We start from the raw sequence: 24,344 nt of genomic DNA on the forward strand, positions 1-24,344 counted from the left end.
GCTGGGGTCATGGATGTCAGCTGCCATCCAGGAACAGCAATCTACCCACTCTTGAACAGACTAGAGCTTGAACAGTCCATAGGAGGGTGGTGTCGACATGAGGGTGGATTTCAACATGAAAAGACTACTGGTATGTTTCATGTTCCCCAAAATTAAAAGACAAAACAAGTCTTTCTTGAATGCTCCACCCACAGAGATGGCCACAGTCTACACAGGGAGAAGGAAGTGGCAAAGGTCATATGCTTAATTAATTAAGTGGGCTTGAGGTGGTCAAGAGGGATACTAAAGTCAGTGCCTGAAGAGAACTGAAGGATTGGCAATGATCAAGAAATCTGTTTGTTTATTGCAGGAGCACTACCACCTCTATCACTGAGAAATGAGTTTAGTGACATACATGCCAGGCATGACAGACTTCCAACCAGGGACTATCATGTGTTTTAATCCCTCTTAGAGAAAAGGCAATATTTTTTTCAAAACACAATAACATGTTAGTAATGCTTACTTATAAAACATGTAGAGATGATGAAATTGCTTTCTATTTCATTTGATATGTGCAGTCACTTGGATAATCAAGTAATTTCTATCTGTATCACCTTGAAATTATTAGCAGTAACAAAGAATAAAGAGTTAGAATATTATAATTAAAGGTTGAAAGAGGCATAGCTAACTTGTAAAATATTAACCCTGACAGATGCTTTCTAGAGAGTATCTACTGTACAACACCCATTCAGATATTTAATTAAAATCCCTGGTCCACCTAACACAGGTCCATGGGAATAACAGTGCTTCATTATCCAATATGACTTAACACTAATAGATGTGTGCACTCAGTTGAAACAATTTTACCTAAAATAATGTGGCATTACAGAGGGCTCATGAAATTGTGAATTTACATGAAACAGGTCTGCCATGATGGATACTTGGGAATGTTTTAGGAATAACAAATATGGCCGAGAAAATACAACTGGCTTCTTCATACAGATGGAGATGTATATTTTTTCAGATTATTAAAAGTGGTATTTGATATTGACATAAACTTTCATTTTATAATCAGGAATTGTTGGGAGTTTTCCAAATTTCAAGAATTAATTTCTCCCTTTACTTTAAATACAAGCTATGTGTAATCACACTACTCCTCTGCTTAATGCATTCAAGAACCCCTCCAACCCAGTTCCTCCTGAGTTGAGCTCAGGATCCTAACAATTGTATCCTAAACCTTCCTAGCTCTTGGAACAACATATTTTTGCAAACTCATCTTTTTTATTCATTTTTTTCCATCCCTGTCCCCATTCCTCTAACTTTGCAGGTAGAGATTCCCCCCATCTTCCATGGTCCCACTCAAATTCCATATCCTTCCTTATGTTTGTTCCACTCCCTTCAGCCAGATGGCAAGACTTAATGACTCTGCTCTTCACAACACCTAAAAAGAATTTGAGCCGTACTTGTTGGTTTTTGTTTTTATTATCACACTAGTATTACTTTTCCTCATCTTAAGTATATGTTAAAAGGAATAATTTGTTCTTTTAAAGAAAACATTGCTTAATTCCAGAACGGAAAACCAAATCTTGACAATGCCCTCCTTTACAATAGCAAGTCGTTTTCTTGCTTTACAGAGTAAGATGTTGGTAGAGATCATATTTTTTCTCTGGGATATGTGTACAATTCCTTTATTTCCATTGACTTACTATACTTATACTTCCATCTATGTATTTTCCCTGTAACTACGACACATCACTCTCTCCCACATTTGAATACAAATCATAGAATCCAGAGCTACGTAACTGTGACCCAGAGGTTTGTACAGACTGTGCCATGCCTGTTTCCTGAGCACTCTCCCTACTGCCATCAATCACTGAACACAGATTACTATCATTAACATGATCACCACCACTTCTGTTTTCTGTGATATTTTTGGGTTAAGGAAACAAGCAAAGGTTTGGTGGAGCCAAACAGGCTCACTTCATCTCCTTGAATGGGCCTCACTTCTAATCTTTTTCTAAGGGACACCTTTGGCTGCCCTCCCAGAGATGTCTTTCTTCCTAGAGAACAATCAGCCTCAAGGCAAGGATTTGAGTAAAGAGCTATTCTGTTTGTGTTTTGATCCCTGAAAACACCCATACCAGTCAAGAATGAGCAACAAGTATACTAGAAAATTGTGTCAAAAGTTTCTCCTTATGATTTCCACCCAAGACTTATATCTGAGAGCTTTTTTCCAAAGGCAACATTTGTCAGAGAGGTTGTTTGCCAGCATGGGAGAATGCTCTGTTGTTTTTTGAGGTGGTTCTTTAGTTCCCAAAGGCTCATTATAATACCTCTTGAGATGGAAAAGCCTCCTTCAGATAATTAAGTAAGTCTTTAGAGGGGCCAACATGCTCCCAAAGTCCTAATTAGCTCACTGCACGCGAATATTAATTACTCATTTTATACACTCAGGTGAAGGTCAACATTTTCATTGTAGGGTTCCTGGGAACACTCAAAGTGAGAAAGCATCAAACCATAAATCAGAATACTCTCAACAATGTCCATTAAAGAAAACTAACCTGCTTTTAGCGCCTAACAAGTATGCACAATATTTATTTACTTTAAAAAATGTTCTATTAATTATACTTAATGACATCTCTGAAGCCTGTCACCTTTTTAGTCTCCAACAGATAATACAGCAAGGCAGGTAGAGATCACAGGAAAATGTTGAATTGACAGTTTTGCCTCCATCAGAATAACGAATCAGAAGCATTTCAGGGAAGACATAAAGTTATCAGAAACTAGAATCATTATTCTAAAATGAGATATAGATACAAGAGAGACGGAATGCCTGGGTATGGAGCTAATTCTGAATTCTGAATAGAAAACCACTAAAAAAAATTAGCAGGGGACTGCCAGTATCCAAGAAGCATTTAAATATGGTGATGTAGCTAATGCTTTCCTCCTATTATTCTTTAATGCACAGGAAGAAAATTATCTGATTTGACAGGAACATCATTTCTAAATTTTTGAAGAAGAGTTAAGTTAATAATCTTTAAATTCATCCTTTCAAACATGGTTAAAATTATTTCCCTGGAGAAGCAGTACCCTGAATGCCTAATGGGCCAAAACAGTCCATGCACACAGCAACCCCTCTAGCCGTGCCAAACACAGATGACTCTACTTACCTCCAAAAGGCTGGGGAAACTAAAATCCATAATTTGATTCAAAGAAAATTAATTAATATTTAACTTTCAGTAATATATCTCTAATGTTATACTTTGCTCAGCTTTCCAAAGCATATTTCTCTCTAGAATGATAAATTCTGTCTGGAACACTGAAATGGAATTTAAAAAAAAAATAAAAATTAAAAAAAAAATGGTAAATTCTGTTCCGTTATAAGGAGATAGTGGTCAGGTAACATCAAGGGTTTGTATTAATTCCTACTTCTTCCAGGACAGACCTCTGAGAATAGTCAGAAAGGACATCCATAAGGTTGAAATGAGGATTACTTACAAAGAAGTATTGTGTAGTCCACTTATTCTTGGGAAAACTAATTTATTTAAAATCAGAAATGCTCAGAAAATGAATAGAAATGATGTCTCAAGAGACTGATACCTGAACTGGAGACATATTGACATTAAAACAAACAAACAAACTCAGAAATGACAAGCCCTAGAATAATACAGATGATTTCTACCTTTTTTTACTTGGTTAGCAGCACCTCTTTTGCCCAGGAAGATTTCTTTTTAAATGCATACTTAACGTATTCAATTCTTCTGTAACAAACCTTAAAACCATGATGAAAATAACAATAACGTTCCTTACGGACTTGTAAAAATTGTTCTTACTCACAGGTCTTGCTTTTTCCAGAGATATGTTATTGGAGATTCATTACTTTATTTCTGTTTATACCTTGCACCTCTATTCCAATAAAGACTTACTGTTACTACTTTTGGAGAGGCCAAAAACCAAAATACCCCTCCCAAAAAAAAACACGAAAAATTTTATTTTACACAAAATTTAACAATAATGATATAATAAATCACAGGTAGAATTATAAAATTAAAACTAAATCACTGAAACATATAAGTAAGTAAGTAATAGTCAATACTACCACTGTGATTAAGCTTCACATTTGGCTCTGAGTTTCCAAACAGCCAAACAAAACTTGTAGAAAGTGATTCTGCAAGGAGATACTCCATTGTGGTTTAAAAGAGTAACCTGTGGTAAGTCAAGGACTGAGAAACCTTGTTTACAGCAGAGGTCCTAGTATAATTAATATATCTGTGAGGCTTTGTCATTCATTTCAAAAATAATAATAATAATAACCTGCTCCAATAAAGACTCCAATAGAACAACCATATGAGGGTTAAATTATATTCTTCTTCCTGTAAGGACTTCATCATCTCCTGGAACACCCATTAAGACTATAGCAGTTTTTCCCCATGCTGTGTTTTAGCTTATCTGTTCCAACTAATAGGGTGTGATGGGTGAGAAAGGCTGGCCACAACCAAAAGAGGGAGGGAAGACTTTGAGAGTTCCATATGATCCAAACCAGCTCACCTATCGAAAAAGAAAGTTCTCACAAATAATTAGATAAATAGACTAATAAACCACGGGAATAAGCTATTACAAAAGAAGGATTAGAATTTGCCAATATGCTCATTCCACAGTTTCTGACACTCCCAGAAATCCAAGAAACACAGACAATAACATAATACAATTTTCCACCTATGGATCTAAACAAGACATAAAATCTTAACTTCAGTATTGGTGAGGTTTCAGGGAAGAGGCAGGAATATAGCTTGCTAATAGAAACAAACTGAAAATACAAACTTTCTGGAAGGAAAATTTACAATAAATATGGAAAGTTTTAAAATATTCATATTTTAACCAACAATTGTCTACTAAGAAATGACTCTGAATGAATTATAAGTGTTATAAATTACTCATGTACCCCAAAGAAGCACAGTGGCTAAAAGTTTTCCAAGGTCAATAGATACTCTATATTCAATTATAGTCAAACACATATACATGAGGAAGAATCACATGGGGTTTGAGTAATTCTCATGCTTGTGTGACATGTTCTGCATTTTCTACCTTTGATAATGAACAAGCATTACTATTTCTAGTATCAAAAACTTCTTAAAATTAATTTTTGAAAACTAAAGTATGGAATAGTTAGAAATCACTCTTCCAATATTAATTTTAAAAATAAGGCTTTTTTTTTTTTATCAAGGTAAACTCTTTGAAATGACTTCGTAAAAACTACTGGCTCTGAAAAAAATTTACTTTCAGACATGTCTAGGTATTTTCAAAGAGTGCTAGAAATTTCTTTGCAAAATACTACAACATGTTCAACTGCTTCACTTAGCACAGAACAGATTGAAAGATGCAGTGTTTCCGTCTGAGGCTGCTCAACGAAGCTCCAAATTACCGTAATTACAAGTCTAAACTCTCTTAAATAAATTAAGAATCAGAATGATGAAGACTGTTTCATCTGAGGGCTTTGAGGAGCAACTGGAAAGGTTACAAATGAAATTCAATCCTATATTCCTCAGGACATCTGAATACCCGAATTTAGTGTGAGAAGGGCCTTAGACACGTCATCCGTTTATGAATCCTTTCCACGTTGTTCAGATGAGAAAACCTTAGCCCAGGTGGAAAGTGAAAGACCGCCCAGAGACCTAGGGTTGAAGCTGGGACTGACGCCAGTCTCTGAATGGCAGCCTAGAGCTCATGCCATATACCTGGATTCAGCTGTATTGCCTGGGTTAAATCTCTTACATAGAATTCTTACAACCACAGTTCCATAAGCACGGTTGCAGGTGGTATGTCACAACAGAAATATAATGAGAGCCACCTATGTAATTTAAACTTTTCTCATAGCTATGTTAAAAAAGGAAGAAGACCTGGGTGACATTAATTTTCATAATACATCTTATTTAACCCAATATATAAAATTAGTACCATTTCACTTTGAATTCAATATAAAAATGAAATGAAACTTTACAACCTTTTGTTTTTAGCACCAAGTCTTTGATTTTCAGCGTGGCTTTTATAGTTACTGCACATCTCAATTTGGGTTAGTCAATTTCAAATGCTCAACAGCCAGTGGCTGGTGGTTTGCATATTGGATGATGCAGACCTAAGGTATAGCTGATTTTATCACTTTCCTTCCCAAAACACCAAGTCCAGTAATACTTCAGACCTAAAGACAGGAAAATTCTAAAGAAATCATTTGAAGAAGCTATAGCAATAATGAGGAACCACCACAAATACTGAGTGACCTGTGAAATAGGCAATGCCTTTTCTTATGCTGGCTGATGGTTTTAAGTATCAAAATATTCTCTTAACAAGGAACGATGCTGATTCAATTGAGAAGTAATGAAAGCACAGCTAGGATAACAGAGGCCGGGGGCTGACAAAGCTGTGGTCATTCATCATTCTCCTTTTGGTATTATCGGCTTATCTAAAACCTACAGGCCTTCCCACCAGTAAGAATCCCAGGTGCCTTCCACCAGAGAGGGCTGTTCCCTCCTCAATTTAGTGACACTTTTGTTCTGCTTCTTATGCTAATTAGCTCTTCCTCTCCAATCCCCCTCAACCAGATTATAATTGCCTTGATAAACCTCAATCACACTTTGCTTATTTCAACTTCCAGTCCATTGGAAAGTAGCACAACACACTGGTCATAATATGTGCTCAGAAAACTTTTACCAGACAGGTAAATACTATCAGTGACACCTATTCAGAGGTTCATGTTGCCTTCAGAATACACGATAAGGAGATGAAGTAGGCAGGAAAAAAAGAACCCCTTAGAAAGCTTTTAGATTTCTAATTAGATTCAAAAGATGGGAATGCAGAAAAAAGCCACAGATTGGGAATCATGCGGCCTTGCTGACCGTATTATCTAAAAGTATTCCTACAAATCAGGAAGACGTAGCCTGAAATCAAAGGAAACACACACACACATACCACACACACACACACACACACACACACACACCCAACAGTTTATTACAGTTTCAGTAAACAACCCCAACAGGCTGATACAAAATTATCTTCCTGTGCCCTGATTCAACAACAAATCATTGCTTCAGAGCTTGGTAATCAGAGTAGCAAAAACTCTTGAGGATGCCATATGTGAAATAGAGATTCTTTATTATTTCTGAACAAAGTTTTTTGCACATAGTTCTAGAAGGCTGGAACTATGCAGTTGTGTTTTGATTGACATTCTGCTAGGCCAATGCTACAAACCACAAAGCTGAATCTTATGAAACATTTATTCCTAATTTTCATTCACTGCTAAGATAGCAAATAGCCTATAAGCAAATTTCTTATCTTAATTTTCCCAAGAAAATTTAAGTAATTTCTGGAGCATGTTAAAATTCCATTTTAGCCCTTCATATTTAGGCTGTCTTTTTGTCTTCTGGTACCACCCTTGGCAACTGACTGAATTCCAAGTCCAGCAGTTTGGGAGTGTGTGGTAAAAGCATCTAAAAAATCAATAGCGCTTCCATGCCCCTCAGTCCCAAGCAGCCTTGCTTACCATACTGTGAGAGCTCATCAGCGCTGTGGTTCCACTCACTGCACTTCTAAATTGATTGGAAATGCCCTGCCCCAAAGGTCAGATGGTAGTGTATAAATATAAAGGCTGTTTCACCACAGAGCTCAAAGCTCCCCACTGCAGGAAGTCAAGAAGGCCATTTTGAAGGCACTGGTGTGTGTCTTACAAGAGAGGGCTAACAATATTCTTGGGAATGGCAAACATTTCCACTTCCTGAAGATGATCAAAGAAATGCCACTGGAATTTCTTCAGGATTATGGCCATGTTCCTCTCCAACAAAGATTCAAGAACGTGGCCTTCAGAAAATGCCTATAGAACCAGCAGGATTGGGAGTTTCAGTGTTTTAAAAGGCATAAGAAACTGAAGTCCATCTAGCCGTATTACAAAATTTGTTAATTGTTGCATCCTGATGTGAAGTGACATGTACAAGAGAAATTTTATTTGACCTATAGCATCATAGGAAAATGGATCATTCTTTAGAGAAAGATGGTATAGGCTTAAGACTGAGAGATAGCCTGGTACTAAAGACTACACTAAACCAATAGTTAAAGACCCAACTGTCACTTGATTCTTGGCACTTTGGACCAGTTAGCTAACTTTCCTGAGGCTCAGTGTCTTGGAAAACCATGGTTCTTAAACAGTTTAGAATCATGGTTGTCATTGAAAATCTGAGGAAGATCTCTTCTTGGAAATATTTCATGTACTTTTTACTAGGATCATAGGCATCTCCCTATCTCCAAACCCCTCTCTGGACCCAAGTTAAAGATACTTAAACTCCAGTATTTATCCTTAGAATTTATGCTCTGTGACAACAGGGTGTTTGTTTCCAGAGCCTAGTTCCTGATACCTGGGTTCCTGATACCCGGGTTCCTGATACCCAATGGGTATTCAAAAGATATTTGTGGCATGTCAGTAAATGAAAGAATGGTTAAACTGTTGAAAGATTAAAGAGAGTTTATATGAAGGAGACATGCAAATTATAGAACATTCTACAAGTATGGTATTACTTTTGTTAAAGTAATTTTAAGCCACATCTTAGGCTCTGTTCTAATTGACCCTTAGAGTAAAACATATTATCACAACTTACTATTTTCCACAAGATATAACTCTTTTATGTAAACCTGGATTTTTTAAATCCATATTTGTGCTCCAATTCAAAGCTGTTCCTTTGAAAAACTTTATATATTTAATAAATTAATGAATGTTAAAGTCCCCCTTCAAGAAATCTTACTCTTCACCTTTTATGTCCTATTGATTCAAATGAGATCATTATCATTTGTCAAATTTGGACCTTTGTCAAAAGGTCAAAGTTGTACATGTAATTCACCCTCTAACGAAGTTAACAAACTCAACTGCTTGCACTTCCCAAAAGTCTTCCTCCTGAGTTCCTGCCATTTATCTTTTCATGACTATGCTTCACCTTTGCCCTCATTATCAGTCATTAAAAGACAAAACTGTCCCTCATACCATTAGGATGACTTCTATCAAAATAATAGAAAATGGCAAGTATTCAAAAATGACATGGAATAACTGTGACCTTGGCATACTATTGATAGGAATGTAAAACGTGGGGAAAATTATGGCAGCTCCTCAAAAATATAAACATAGAATTACCATATGCTACAGCAAGTCCATTTCCACCCAAAAGAACTGATCACAAGATCTTGAAGAGATATTTAGTAGTTATTTAATAGCAACATTGTTCACAAGAGTTGAAACATGGAAGCAAACCAAGGGTCCATCAAAAGATGAAGAGATAAGCAAAATGTAGCTTATACAAACAATGAAATTATTCAACCATAAAAAAGAAAGAAAAATGTTTTGTTTTGTTTTGTTTTGTCTTCAGAGAGAGAGGAGAGAGAAAGAGCAGACATAAGAAAGTGCAAGCAGGAGGAGGGGCAGAAGGAGAGGGAGAGAGAGAAATTTAAGCAGACTCCATGCCCAGTGCAGAGCATGTTGTGGAGCTCTATCTCACCACCCTGAGATCATGACCTGAGCCAAAATCAAGAGTCAGATGCTAAACTGACCGAGCCGCCCAGGCACCCCAAAAAAGAAAGAAATTCTGACAGAGGCTACAACACGGTTGAAACTTGAAACACTATGCAGTCCCTGCCTGCAATGCTCTTGGCCTCTGAAATGCCAAGTGTCTTCTAATCAGCCATCTAGACTGCTCAAAGGTCATTTTCCTGCCCACTTCCCAATCAGCCAGCATTCTAGAAAAAGTACCTCTTCTCTGCCTCCATACTATATATACTTGACTGCAGTATTACACAGCATTAAGATTATTCATTTGTGCCCCTCTTCACACTTTTAAGTCTGTAAGCTTCCTCAGAGCAGTGTAAGTATTTTGCATTAGGTCAATGACCAAATGAAATTAATATACTGCATCACTAAAGGTGGCAAGACCTCTGAATAAGTAAAGTTCCCGTTACTTATGGTTGCAAACCACCTCATATTTTTTTTTAAAGGGAACCAATTTGCCTATATCAAATCCACAGATAAGTGTCTATGAAGGGGGACCCAAATGAAAATGTGGTAATGATGACACAAAATTATGGAGTGTTTCTCTTTGCCAGGCTCCATATTAATCACTCTTTATGTGTTGTTTTTGCTCTTGTTATTTTTCCTGGTTTTTAAGGTTTGTTTGTTTTTTTTTTATTAACATATAATGTATTATTTACCCCAGGGATACAGGTCTGTGAATCGTCATTCTTACACACTTCACAGCACTCACCATAGCACATACCCTCCCCAATGTCCACAACCCAACCACCCTATTTTTCCTGTTTCTATATATTTGATATTTGTTACTTCACAAGTTTCTCCATGAGGCAGGTATTATTACCCCATTAGACAGACAGAAAACTGAGGTACAGAGAAATTAAATGATTTACAGTGTCCTCTACCTGGTAAATAGTGAAGACTGAATTTGTTCCCAGGATTTTTTTTGACACACAGTATTATTCTCAAACTCCATGCTAACTATCAATAATCAATTCACAAAAATCTTTCCTGAGAAGATCTAGAAAAGGCTATTAAGAGACATGACATGTTACAAGGCATTGCCTTCAAAATCTAGTGACAGATTAATCCTAATGATGCATTAATCAATTGTCATACTCTCTTTTCCACAGAATCCAAGTGAGAATTTTTATATCTTCATTTCTCACATTTTAAGGCAGCATTGTTGTCTCCACCTGGCAGTGAGTTTCTCAAACCATACAAAGATTCAAATGGAAACTCTAAGAGGGAGAAAATTCCAACATCATATTGAGAAATATACTTGATTTGAAGAAAATGGACTGAACTCCCACATTTCATAGTTGTAGATTAGAGATCCCCAAAAGCTCGCAGCAGAATCCATTCTCTTCATTGACACAGGCCTCCCGTTACCCTTTTTCTCCCATTCTGCATCTCTGCTCCTTGCTGATTAGTCTATATATTCTATTTTCTCACGACTCTCCAGTCTCTCCCCTTCCTCTCCCTCAGGCCTGTCATTTCTACATCCTTCTTCATAATATCAGGTTTCAAACTGCTGTGCCTTTGGTCCAAAAACTCCTGCATGGAGTGGGGCCTCCTCCTTTCCTGAACTTGGCACCTTTATGCTGTTTCTATCCAGTTGTGGGAGCTCAATTCCATCCCAACAGTCCTGTCTCATCCCCAGCACTTATCAACATTAGACCTGTTCTTCAATCTCTGTCCAAATCTTTCTTGCTTGCCTTGTGGTCCTAGACAAGGCACTTAATTCTCTGTGGTTCATAGGATTTATGTAATGATTATATGAGATAACAGGTGTGAAAAGTTACTTAGAATAATGACTGGCCTCTAAGAGCTCAATAAATGCTTCTGTTTCAGCTATTTTAGTATACTTTGTTTCTTTTAAGAGGCACCTTGAACAACTGCAGAGAGAACAGAGATGTTTAAAAACATTAGTTCTGAAGAATATACAATGCGTAGAGGTCAGTCTCTTCAACAAATGTTGCTGAGAAAATGGGACAGCCACACATGAAAGAATGAAACTGAACAGCAACCGTATACTATATACAAATATCAACTCAAAAATGGATAAAAGACTTGAACATAAGACCTGAAACTACAAAGCAACATAAGTGGTAAGCTCTTTGACATCAGTCTTAGCAATGATTTTTCGGATTTGATGTCAAAAACTAAGGCAACAAAAGCAAAAATAAGCAAATGGAACTACGTCAAACTAAAGCTTCTGCACAGCAAAGGAAACCATCAACAAAATAAAACAGCAACCTGCCAAATGGGAGCAAATATTTCCAAATCATACATCAAACAAAGGGTTAGTATCCAAAATATACAAAGAACTCATACAAATGTACAGAAAAAAATTTTTTTTAAATAGGTAAGGATGTAAATAGATGTTTTTCCAAAAAAAGATATTCAAATGGCTAACAGGTCTATAAAAAGGTGCTCAAAATCACTAATCATCAGGGAAATGTAAATTAAAACCACAAAGAGATACCACATCACACCTGTTAGAATGACCAGTATCAAAAACACAAGAAATAACTGGCAAGGATGTAAGGAAAAGGGAACCCTTGTTCACTATTGGTGGGAACGTAAATTGGTACGGCCACTAAGTAAAACAGTATAGGGGTTTCTCAAAAAATTAGATTAGAATTTCCACGTAATCCAGCAATTCCAATTCTGGATATTTATCTGAAATAAATGAAAACACTAAGTCGGTAAAACATATGCACTCTCATGTTCATTGCAACATTGTTTGCAATAGTCAAGGTATGGATACAACCTAAGTGTCCATGGATAGATAAATGGATAAAGAAAATGTGGTTTATGTATGCAATGCAATATATTATTCAGTCATTAAAAATGAAATCTTGCCATTTGTGACAATGTGGATGGGCTCTGAGGACACTATGCTAATGAAATAGCTAATGAAATATATCAGAGACAGTCAAATTATCCTATGATCTCACTTAATATATGGAATCTTCAAAAAAAAAAAAATTCCTAATTCATAGATAAATTGGTAAATGCCAGAGGTAGGCTGGGAATGGGGGTGGACAAAATGGGTGAAGGTGGTCAAATGGAAAAACTTCTAGTTGTAAAATAAATGTAAGCCAGGGAAATGTAATATACAGCTTGGTTAATAATACTGTTAATAATACCCGATTGTCTATTTGAAAGTTGCTCGAAGAATAGATCAAAAAATGCTCAACACAGGGTGCTTGCTGGCCCAGTCCATTAAGGGTCTGACTTCAGCTCAGGTCATGATCCCAGGGTCGTGGGATCAAGCCCCACATCGGTCTCCCTGCTCAGTGGGGAGTCTGCTTCTCCCTCTGCCTGCTGCTCCCCCTGCCTGTGTTCTCTCCCGCGCTCTCTGTCAAATAAATAAATAAAATCTTTTAAAAAAAAGTTCTCAAAAATTGTGACTATGTATCGTGGTAGATGCTAACTAGACTTATTGTGGTTATCACTTTTATAATGTATACAAATATCTAATCATTCTTTTTTACACCTAAAACTAACATGTTGATTATATATCAATTAAAAAAAAAAAATACCGGTTCTGTATCAGTGAGACAAGAACCTGCCACTCACTGTGGTGGGACCTTGGACATATCACTTAACTTGTTTGGCCTCAGTGTCTTCTGTTAAAGAGGCATCCCATAATGTCTATACCAGAGGGGTTGTGTTGGGGTTCACAGGGAATACTGAGCACAAAGCATGTGTCCCTGGGCTTGGCTCAGAGGAAATGTCCACTCCATATATTAAGTAGCTGTCATCATTACCGAGCCCCAAAGGATTGCACCTTTCTCCAAACTCCTAAAGAACAACTTTCTTTACTCACACTAAATGACATGTTTTTCTCTGACTGCTTCATTTCTGGTAGATGAACCCTTCAAGCTAGATGTCCGTTACCCCAGAGCATTCACCATGTTTTAGATCTCTTCTGAATTCGCCTAGTCCCCCAGCAAACAGGAAAACATTAGAAATGTAAAATGCCTAAGAACCACTTATCGGTCATCTTTGAGCATCACTAATACATGCTATCAAAGTGAATATGGTTTATTTATATAACTGTTCATCTGTTTGAGTTCAAAACAACATAAAGGTAATAAATTATCATCATCTCATCCTTTTCAGAGGTGCAGGGAATTGAACATATTTAATAACAAATTTATATAAATAAACATAGAACATTAAAAACAAGTAACTGCATGTTGGATAACTGAGTAAGAATATTAGAGATAGTGGACACAACATGAGGTATAAAAATTCTATCAGTATTATTATGAGTGTTAAAAAGTCCTTGTTTAAAAAAAAAACTAAACTATGACATTGCACAGAAAAAAAAAGTAATTTACAAAGTTTAATTTCTGAAACTCGTCCAGTGAAACATTTTTACTACCATTAATACTTAAATCTGGAATTTATATTATAAATTCATACACAAGTGAACAAAGAAAATAACACTGGCAAATACCTGCTCTCCATTTTCTCATTGGATACACCTGTGTAACCTCTGCCTCCACGGTGAAAAAAAACTATTGAGAACCAATGATGATAAGAAAAGACTCAGACGATTCCACTCTGAGATGGATACAAGCAATCTCCCATATCACATGCCACTTAAGCACAATCCTGTGTGTGTGAGGTGGGCTATTTGGGAGTATTTCTGTCAAGGCTTCACCTGTTCGGCACAGAGAAGAGTCTCCAAAGGGAACATGCTCATGAATTGCTCTCTGGAAGCCAACTTTGGCTTTGACATCCCAAGTGTCTCAGGATACAAGCAGTTACAATCTGAAAGTGGAAGCTTCTGTTCATCAGCGAAGATGCACAGAAACCTGATGTCCTGAGCTGCTCTCAGAGTGCCTCCTGGGTCCTGTGATTTGCAGGCTGAGGGTTCCTAGTGAGCCACTGGAAAGGAACCTCAGAATTCCCTACACAGTGTGAGGCAGGTAGGGCTGGCCCACGGCATCTGCTCCAACAAATGTCCATCTGTACTTTCCATCTTGGGAATAGATGGAACCAAGAAGCCAAGTTTTCATGGATGGAGCCACTTCTAGAACTTTTCCTGCTTAGGGAAGGAATTTTTTTTGTAGCAGATGATATGTAGACCAGGGCACTGGAAATACAGAAATTGCTCTATGGAGCAATGGACTGTCCTATGAATAAGCCCCACAAAGGGCAAGTGCTACATAAATTAAATCAATGAGTGTTTGTAAGTACTGCACCCTTTATATGAACAGAAAGTACCAAGAATATGGACCTGATACGACAACCTACATTTTTCAAACTACGTATTTGCAGAAAGCTTCCTTGCAAACATGGCTTTCTTTATGTCTTCCATCAAGCCTGGAAGAGAAAAAGAAGGACCTTTAAAGTGGCAGAGCACCAAGGTTATGAAGAACATTTTCGAATTGGGACCCCTGAGTTTGAATCTTCATTCTGTCCCATACCACACATCTTTATGACCTTGGCCCGTGACTTAACCACCCCAAGACTCTTTCCTCACCTGCAAAATTGAGTGAATTCATCTCGTCCATGTCACTGTATGGTTAGATATAATAATGTATGGGAAATCCCCTCACCATGTGTCTGATAAGAATTTAAGGAAACTTTCTTGCTGTTAACGATAGAGGTCTCGTGCTGTTGGCAGAGCCACCCTACATCTCAGATCCCACAAGGCTGTGGCCTGTTGCCTTTATTTCTCCACAGCAGAGAAAAACAAACAAGCATGGCTTCTCCTTCTCTTGCTGAGTAATGAAGAGTCCAAAAAACAGCACACCTCGCATCAGTAGTGGTATGACTGGGTCAAAATAAAGATTCTTTCTCTGCTTCTACTCTGCCCTGTGTCTCTGGGCCTCCATATTAGCTGGGCTGTCCAGATCTTCCACAAAGCCAATGTTCAAAGGAGTCTTGATGAGGATGAAAGGCTGACCCAAGCACCTTGGTCTCACCTATCACCCCAATTCCCCTGAGCAGAGCGCAATATTATCCCCTAGAAGGATGGGGAACCCCCTCCAAATTACCCCTGCAAACTTCTATTTGGAGAGCATGCATTCCTATGTCTTGTGAAGGCCTACACAGTGGCCAGTCTTGGCCAGGCTTCCTTCAGTGTGAGTGAAACCACCTTTCATGCATGTAAGAGATTATATAATCATGCCTGCTGAGGCCTGAGTGAAGGAAGGCTTTAATGGGAGATGCTCTAAATGAAAAGTTTCAGAAGAGCACCATAAATCTTTCTTTGCATGCAGAGCTTTCCAGAATCCTGGCCTTCTGTCCGTAGGCCAAATATATGTACTTCATTAAATGCTCAACTTCCTCAAGTCCCTAAAAACCCTAAAAATTCTGAGCCTGACTGAGAGGGGGAATAAAAATGAGGACAGAGCATAATCCTCTGTCCTCAGGGCAGGAACAAAGCAGGCCATCCCCCCATGATGCCTACTAGGCCTATGTAGACTTCTCATTCTGAGTTTTCTTTCCTTACATTCTTAGAAGTAATAATACATCTTGCTTTATGGCTCAGAATTTTCTACATTACTTTTTCTCATATGACTAAATACATATTAACATTTTATGACCACCTTCTCTTCAAGTATCTCTGGTGGATAAAGGCAAAATAGTAATACAGCTTTTAAAGAAAATTCATATTTGATACATCTACATAATTAGCTGGGAGTGGTAGCCCATCTTAAGGAAACTGCAGTTAAACTGTAAAATCAACTTCATATTTGAAACTGAATGAGTAAAATGCAGGCTGCAGCATTTCATTTTGTGGCGCTGACAAACAGTGCTCTCCACATAGGCCCCTGCTTTCAGGGAACACAATGTCTAGGCTAGCACATGCCTCGCACTGAAAACCGGCTGGAAGTCTGTGTTGAGAAATCAACCCGGACTCACCAAAATACCCACGGCCCACATTGGTTTGCATTATCTGTGATGATGTGAGTGCGCCCAGTGATACTGTTTTTAAATCATTAATGCTTTTTTCGAAATCAGATTTTGCTCCACTGGGAGGCTGCCAGAAAGATGGAGATCAAAATGAAGAGACTACCAGAGGGGAAGCCAGAGCAAAGACGATGGGACCGCTGGGCTCAAAGTCCGCATGAGGCAAATACATGGGTGGCTATCACCCTGAATGGCTTTGCACCAAGTGCCAGGGTCCTCCCCTTAGACAGACTTACTCTCCCTAATTAACAGGGAAAAATTCAAAGTGATATATTAAATATCTTCCAAAAAGCCAGGTTCAATAGGTATTTGTTGCCCTTGATCATTTTTATATTTTTGTATTTAGTATGCCTACCTAATACTCATTGCAAACAACTTCTCCTTGAACACTCTTTTCAGAACAACTTTGTTTACAACATCTATCTTTCTCTTTGGACCATTTTACCTGCCTAGCATCTCACCTTTGTCTAACTCACACTTCTCATTTGGGTCAAGTCCAAATGGCTTTTCCTGACCTTCCACACTATATATTAGTACCATTCCCTCCCTAAGGTTTCTAAGAGCATTCAGAGCATCCTTTGTATTGCAAGGAAATAACCATCATGTAACATTCTGTGTAATGTCAATTCCTCTTGTCAGTTCAGAAGCCTCATGAGGACAGGGTTATTGTTAATCCTATTCATCACAGAACCTCCAGAACCAACATGGTGCCTACAAGTGGTGGGCAATCAGTAAACAGCTATTGAATAAAATAAAGAATTACAGAATAATGAGTAAATTACAGAGAATGTGTAATTGAGAAAGAGAAAAAGAGAGAGAATCGAGTTACTCTTTCACAATTCATTGGGGGAGAAAAAAACACTTTAGAACTCAGCAGTTTTTCATAAGAGACTCTTAAGGACAGAAAACAAACAAGGTAGAGAGAGGTGGGTGTGGGCTGGGATAGATGGGGGATGGGTATTAAGGCAGAGGTTTATTGGGATGAGCACTAGGTGTTCTATGTAAATGATGATTCACTAAATTCTACTCCTGAAACCAATATTACACTATAAGGTAACTAATTAGAATTTAAATAAAAATTTGGGAAAAAAAAAAACCTGAGAAATGACATACTGGGTCTTACCATAATTAATATTAGATTTGGTACAAACAAGAGTAGAAGAAATAGCCAAAAGGTACCATAGATATAATTGCATGCTTCTTGAATCTCACATAAGGGATCTGCTAAATTAGAAAAACAATTTAAAAGGATTTTTAAAAAGAACTCAACAATTTCTACTAAAGGTTCCAATCGTTAGTATAAACTGTTATTCAAGGTGACAATAGGTGCCACATATGGGCTGACACTGTTTTGTGAAAAGGCCCATGAGGGTGCTGTCCTGTTTCATTACTTCTGTTCTTCATCATATCAAAAATATTTCCCAGAGTAAAACATTAAAAACAAAATTAAGGGCCAGGATTAAAATAATAAGACAAAATAACCATCTATTCACAGGCTATCTACATTTAAAAATTCAAGAAAATCAATAAATCATTATAATTAATAAGATTGTTCAGCAAAGTTGCTGGATACAAAATCAATATACAGAAAACAGTTGGGGTGCCTGGGTGGCTCAGTGGGTTAAGCCTCTGTCTTTGGCTCAGGTCATAATCTCAGGGTCCTGGGATTAAGCCCTGCATTGGGCTCTCTGCTCAGCAGGGAACCTGATTACCCCTCTCTCTCCCCGTGCCTCTCTGCCTACTTGTGGTCTCTCTCTCTGTCAAATAAATAAATAAAATCTTTAAAAAGCAAACAAACAAAAAAACAAACAAAAAAAATTATTTTCCTTTGCATCACCAACACACTGATAGGAAACCTGATTTTAAAGAATTACATTTATAATAGCACAAATAACAACTCTGACTAAATCTAATTAATACACATAATAAGACTTTAGAGTAAAATAAAAAACTTATTGAATGTCATAAAAAAAGAAACATTATGTTGATATACCTAAAGGCCCAATGGTAACTCTTACAAGTTAATCTATAAAATCAAAACAATTTCAATCAAAATTTTAAAGTGATTTTCAAGGAATGTGCCAACTTTCTGCTGAAATACGATATATGAGTTATAGGTCACTACTGGCAAGGGAATTTTAAAGTAGAAGAAGAAGGAATGACTTAATAGATATCAGGTTTATTCTAAGACTAGAGATTAAACAGTGTATACGTTTGAAGGGATAGACAAAACCAAACAGAATAAATGACCTTAAAATAATCTCATGTGTCTATGAGAGCTTTGTATATAATAGGCTACAAATGCATGAGCAAAGGAAGGATTATTCTACGAATGATGCATGAAAAACTGGCTATCTTTGTAGAGAAAGAAAAAAATCAGATCTCTGCTTCCCTCCAAACAAAGCAAACAAACCAAAAAATTTCTGATGGATTAACAACTTAAATCAGATAAATATCTGAACTTTTAGAGGACAATATACAGAATATATTGATGACGTAAAGATAGGGACCCTAAAAAGGACAAACTATAGAGGAAAAATCACACATATCTGAAGATGCTAATATTGAAAACTTTTATAAGATAAAGCCTATCATAAGCAAACCGAAAAGAATTTTTTTTGAAAAAAATGTATTTCAGGGGCGCCTGGGTGGCTCAGTGGGTTGAGCCTCTCTTCAATTCAGGTCGTGATTTCAGGGTCCTGGGATCGAGTCCCGCATCAGGCTCTCTGCTCAGCGGGGAGACTGCTTCCTTCTCTCTCTCTCTCTCTCTCTCTCTCTCTCTGCCTGCCTCTCTGCCTACTTGTGATCTCTGTCTGTCTAATAAATAAATAAAAATCTTTTAAAAAAATGTATTTCAGAAAGATACAAAAAGCAACTTTACTGGGACCACTCACTTAAGGTGTGTCTATCAGAAAATCAAATTAACAACAGAATGGTTATGACTCTATTGAAAAATTCTCTAGTGATTGTTTTGAAAATTTCATACCTCATAAAAAAGATTAAGAAAAAAATAAGCTATCTTCTTTGCCATGTACTGGCCAAGTTTTATCATGTCTCATTGAGAGGCTGAACTTAAAAATGTTCATTAAGGTCTATAATGTCTTCTTTTTTATTACCTAAGCATAGCTGACAATGTTTTATCAGTTTCAGATATATAATAGAGTGAAAGCCCTACCTTCTTATCATTTAAGGACATCAATCATACTGGATTGGGACACACCCCAATGACCTAATTTTAAATCACTCACCTCTTTTGAGATCCTACCTGCAAACACAGTCACATTCTAAGGTACTAAAACTTACAGGACCTCAACACAGGAATTTTGGATGAAACGATTAAGTCCATAATACAGTGCCTATGAAAAGTCATTATTGTGGACAAAAGAATAGTTCTTTTATTGAAGTATAATTAACATACAATATCATATTAGCTTCAGGTGTACAATAGAGTGAGTCAATAATTCTACACATTACTCAGTGCTCAACAAGGAAAGTATCCTTTTAATCCCCTTCACCTATTTCACCCATCCCCCCACCCACCTCCCCTTTGGTAACAATCAGTTCATTCTGTACAGTTACCAGTTTGGGGGTTTTTTTTGTCTCTTTTGTTTTCCCTTTGTTCATTTGTTTTGTTTCCTTATTTCCCCATTTGAGTGAAACCATAAGGTATTCGTCTTTCTCTGACTGACCTAGTTTGCTTAGCATTATACCCTCTAGGTTCATCCACATTGCTGCAAAGGGCAAGATCTCATTCTTCCTTTCATAGCTGAGTGATATTCCATTATGTATATATCATACTTTCCTCATCCATTCATCAGTCACTGGACACTTGGGCTGTTTCCATATCTTGGCTATTGTAAATAATTCTACTGATGTATTAACACAGGGTGCGTGTATCTTTTTGAATTAGTGTCTTCATTTTCTTTCGGTAAATACCCAGCAGTGGGAAAAGGATAGTTCTTTAAATCCCACTAGACATAGTTGCAAAAATATGGGATTTGTTCATGTATGGTCAGGTTAATGAGGACTACTTCATACTACTGAAGCCGTTTAAGTGGATCAGAAGAAAATGATAAAAGAATTGAGTAAAGAATTCCTCACTCTTGCTCAGAAACTGTATTCCTTTCATTTTCCCTCTCTCCTATATCATCAGTCACTTTCTCTCTACCAGATAATCCCTGTCACTATGTCAATATTCCCTATTATTGTGGCTTCCAATCTTTTTAAACTGCAACCCACACAAGATGCATTTTATATTATGATTCAATATACACTTATACGTGTGTGTATATATATAACTATTTGTAAATATTTATAACGTGTTCTATAAAAATAAATTTAACTTTAGCACATGAGATTTACTCTTTTTTTTATTCTAGTTAATTTTTTTTAAAGATTTTATTTATTTATTTCACAGTCAGAGAGAGATCACAAGTAGGCAGAGAGGCAGGCACAGAGAGAGGGGGAAGCAGGCTCCTTGCCGAGCAGAGAATCCGATGCGGGGCTCAATCCCAGGAGCCTGGGATCATGACCCAAGCTACGGTAAAAATTTTTTTAAAAGGCAAAACAAAAACATTCATTACTCCATATGCCCTTAATCAACCTTCCCTTTTCCCTGCATCACCCCATTTGTCTGCTGCCCTTCTCAGCTGAACGTCTTACAAGAGATGTCAACAAACACTCTCTCCACTTTTTCATTTCCATTAAACAAAGAATCACTCCTGGTCTCTGCCACAGCCTCTCCACTAAATCTCTTCCAGTGATCACCAGCAACCCCCACGCTGCCAAACCAATAAACACATCCCAGTCATCTTTCTCAACTTCTAAACAATCCTCAACAGAATTAGTCCTTCTGTCATTCTTAAAAATGCATTCATCTCTGGGCTTCTGAAGCAGCACCATCAACTGGTTCTCCTACCTTGCCTTCCTCTACCACAGTTGAGGATCATCTGGTCCCAACCCTGGAGTCTATCATCTTTCTAATTTATATTCTATCATAGATGCTCTCAAGAACTAGGTTATATATCATTTATAATCTATCAAGTCCCCAGTGTTTATCTGCTCTGGAATTCTTTATGACCAAATCATACACACACACACACACACACACACACACACACAATCAGTTGCCTCTTTGACATCTCCATTTGTTTATCTTATATGAGACTCAAATGCAAGATTTTCAAACTCATGATTTTACCCATAAACCTACTTACCTTCCAAGAATTCTCAGGTGCCCCTGCCACAGATCAGGAAGTCTTCATTCTCTTTCTCTCTATGTGCAATTCACCAGCATGACCTATTTCTTCTGTCTTCAAACTGTATATCAAATCTCTTTCTTGGACTATTATGATTCTTCTAACTAATCACCTACTATTTCACATGTCCCCACACATCAGAACCCCCATGACTCACATTATTTTCCACAAAGCAACCAAATTGATCTTTTAAAAATGTGAATTAGATAATACCATTGCTTTCCTCTTCTTTCAAGCATATATTCAAAAAGGCTCAGCACTTTAAAGAATAAAGAAATAACGTATTTGCCATTCAGCCTTGAGAGAGACAAAAGAAGCTGAAATAAATGCTTCAGAACTCTTTTCTTAAATATGCGGCTAGTGGAAAGGAGAGAAACAAAAAGGAATTTATATAAAAGAGGCATTTCTGGAATGTTCTGATGTAGTCAGTGAAGTCAGTAGCATATATCATTTCAAATTATTTGGAGTATAAAAAACTGAATTGTCATTCTATATATATATATATATATATATATATATATATATGCAAATCATCCTTCAGCTATTTAACAGAAATGTTAGAAATAAAATTGGCATGTATGTCTATGTTTCTGGGACTAATGGAAAAACTTGGAAGATGGATACTAACAGTTGTATAATAACATGGGTTACTACTCACTATAAACATTCTGGGGGTGCCTGGGTGGCTCAGTCACGTAAGCATCAGACTCCTGCTTTCTATTCAGGTCATGGGATCGAGCCCCACCCTGGCTTTGCTCATGTGGAGTTTACTTCAGACTCTTTCTCTGACTCCTTTTGCCCCTCCCCACCCTCTCTTTCTCTCTCTTATTAAAAAAAAAAAAAATTCTGCTAGGTTATAAAAAGGTAAATAAAATAAAATACTGGCTTTTGCATTTTATTATTTTTTTAATATTTTATTTATTAAATACAAGAGATCACAAGCAGGCAGAGAGGCAGGCAGAGGGAGAGAGGGAAACAGGCTCCTTGCTGAGCAGAGAGCCTGATGCCAGGCTCAATCCCAGGACCCTGAGACCATGACCTGAGCCAAAGGCAGAGGCTTAAGCCACTGAGCAACCCAGGTACCCCATGGCTTTAGCATTTTAAATAAAGAAATAAAGTGGGAAAAAAAAAACACTCTGTATTTCATGGAATCCTTACCCCCCAAAATTGGCATTTTAAGATTGTTACTGTCTCTAACTAAATAGGGAAACTTGGGTTCATAATTATTAAGCACACACCCAAGAAATATTTTCAATCCCCACTGAAGCTCTGTACTACACTTTCTAACCCTAATGGTAGAGAAGTTGGATAACTACGAGAATATCCCAACTGACCCCACACTTGATATGTAAGATGTATGTGAGTTCTTCCAAAAACTAAGTTTATTTTCCCGCATGCATATGGGAGGACTTAAAACAGCCTGATAACTATGCGACCCCAGAGTAAAAGTTGTTCTAAACTGAGTGATAGATAAAGACAGAAGGGGAGCAGACCAAGGGACCAAGTTATTTTATTGTGGATAAGAGTATAGAATGAAGCCTTCAAACACAACAAGACAGCTGGCATATTGCTTAGGGACACCTGTAAGGAAAGCAAGGTAGTGACCGATACCAAATCAAGATATCAGTTGCCTTTTCTGGGGTTTGGGAGGGAAAATGTGATTGGAGAAATACATTCGGGAGCAAATGTTCAGAGCAACTGCGCAGGTTCTCACAGTTGGAATCTACTGCATTTACAACAGGACTCAGGTTCTCTGACTTTAAGAACAAAGCTCTTTTTACCACTGTGTACTGGATAGCTCTAATAACATCTCCCCTATGGGAATCTGTTAGCAGGGAGGGGTGGGAAAACCCTAAAGATGTGGGTTTGAATTTATTTCCTGAACAAATCATGAACAAGTTCCTTATAATCTGAGCTTCCATTGTCTAATTTGTGAAATGAGCAAACGAAAACTGTGTGCAGCATAATTATGGAGATGGTGCCCAGCCCATGCTCAGAATATCAGAGGCCTCCATTCCCAACACTTTTACTGAAGAAGCTGACCAGACTTTTAGGTCTGAAAGAGAAAAGGCTACATACTGATTCCATTTTGCTCCTGATACAAAGCAGCACCGCATGTTGCTGTCACGTGCACCAAACACACTACCGCACCACATACACGCACCTAGAAAATGAGCACAGATAGAGCTACGCTCCTCACTGGTGTTCAGCCTCAGATCATTCTACATAGCTCCCTTCTGAGGCAGGACTGCCACCGAATCCAGGAGTGCTCCCTCTTCTCTCTCAATCTGGGAGAAAGGCATAGGGTATCAGAGGTGGACTGCTGGTGTATTATGCCTACTCTGCCCACTTCAGTATGTGACATTTTATGGAGGATGACAATGGCATCTAAATGTGCCGACCAAAGGCAGTAAAGATGTAAACAGGTGAATACTATGGACCCTCAGTGCTTAGGTCCAATGATAGTCCCATCAACAGAGTAGCTCAGTTTTGAAATAGAAGTTTAAATTCTCCAAGATATTTCTTGATGGCCAATGCCGACGAAAAGCCATGCTATGAAGGCAGGGGATGTTTTTTATGGAAAATGTTACAGATAAGAACAACAGCTT

General features: G+C 37.6%; 1 protein-coding gene across 11 annotated transcripts in view; it reads right to left on the reverse strand.

The window, feature by feature from the left end:
• NRG3 (neuregulin 3) overlaps positions 1 to 24,344 on the reverse strand; it is a 1,047,703-nt gene that overhangs the window by 891,332 nt on the left and 132,027 nt on the right. The window lies entirely within an intron of this gene.

This window comes from Lontra canadensis, unplaced genomic scaffold, assembly GCF_010015895.1.
Source record: "Lontra canadensis isolate GAN:19392208 unplaced genomic scaffold, GSC_riverotter_1.0 scaffold3, whole genome shotgun sequence".
NCBI lineage: Eukaryota > Metazoa > Chordata > Mammalia > Carnivora > Mustelidae > Lontra > Lontra canadensis.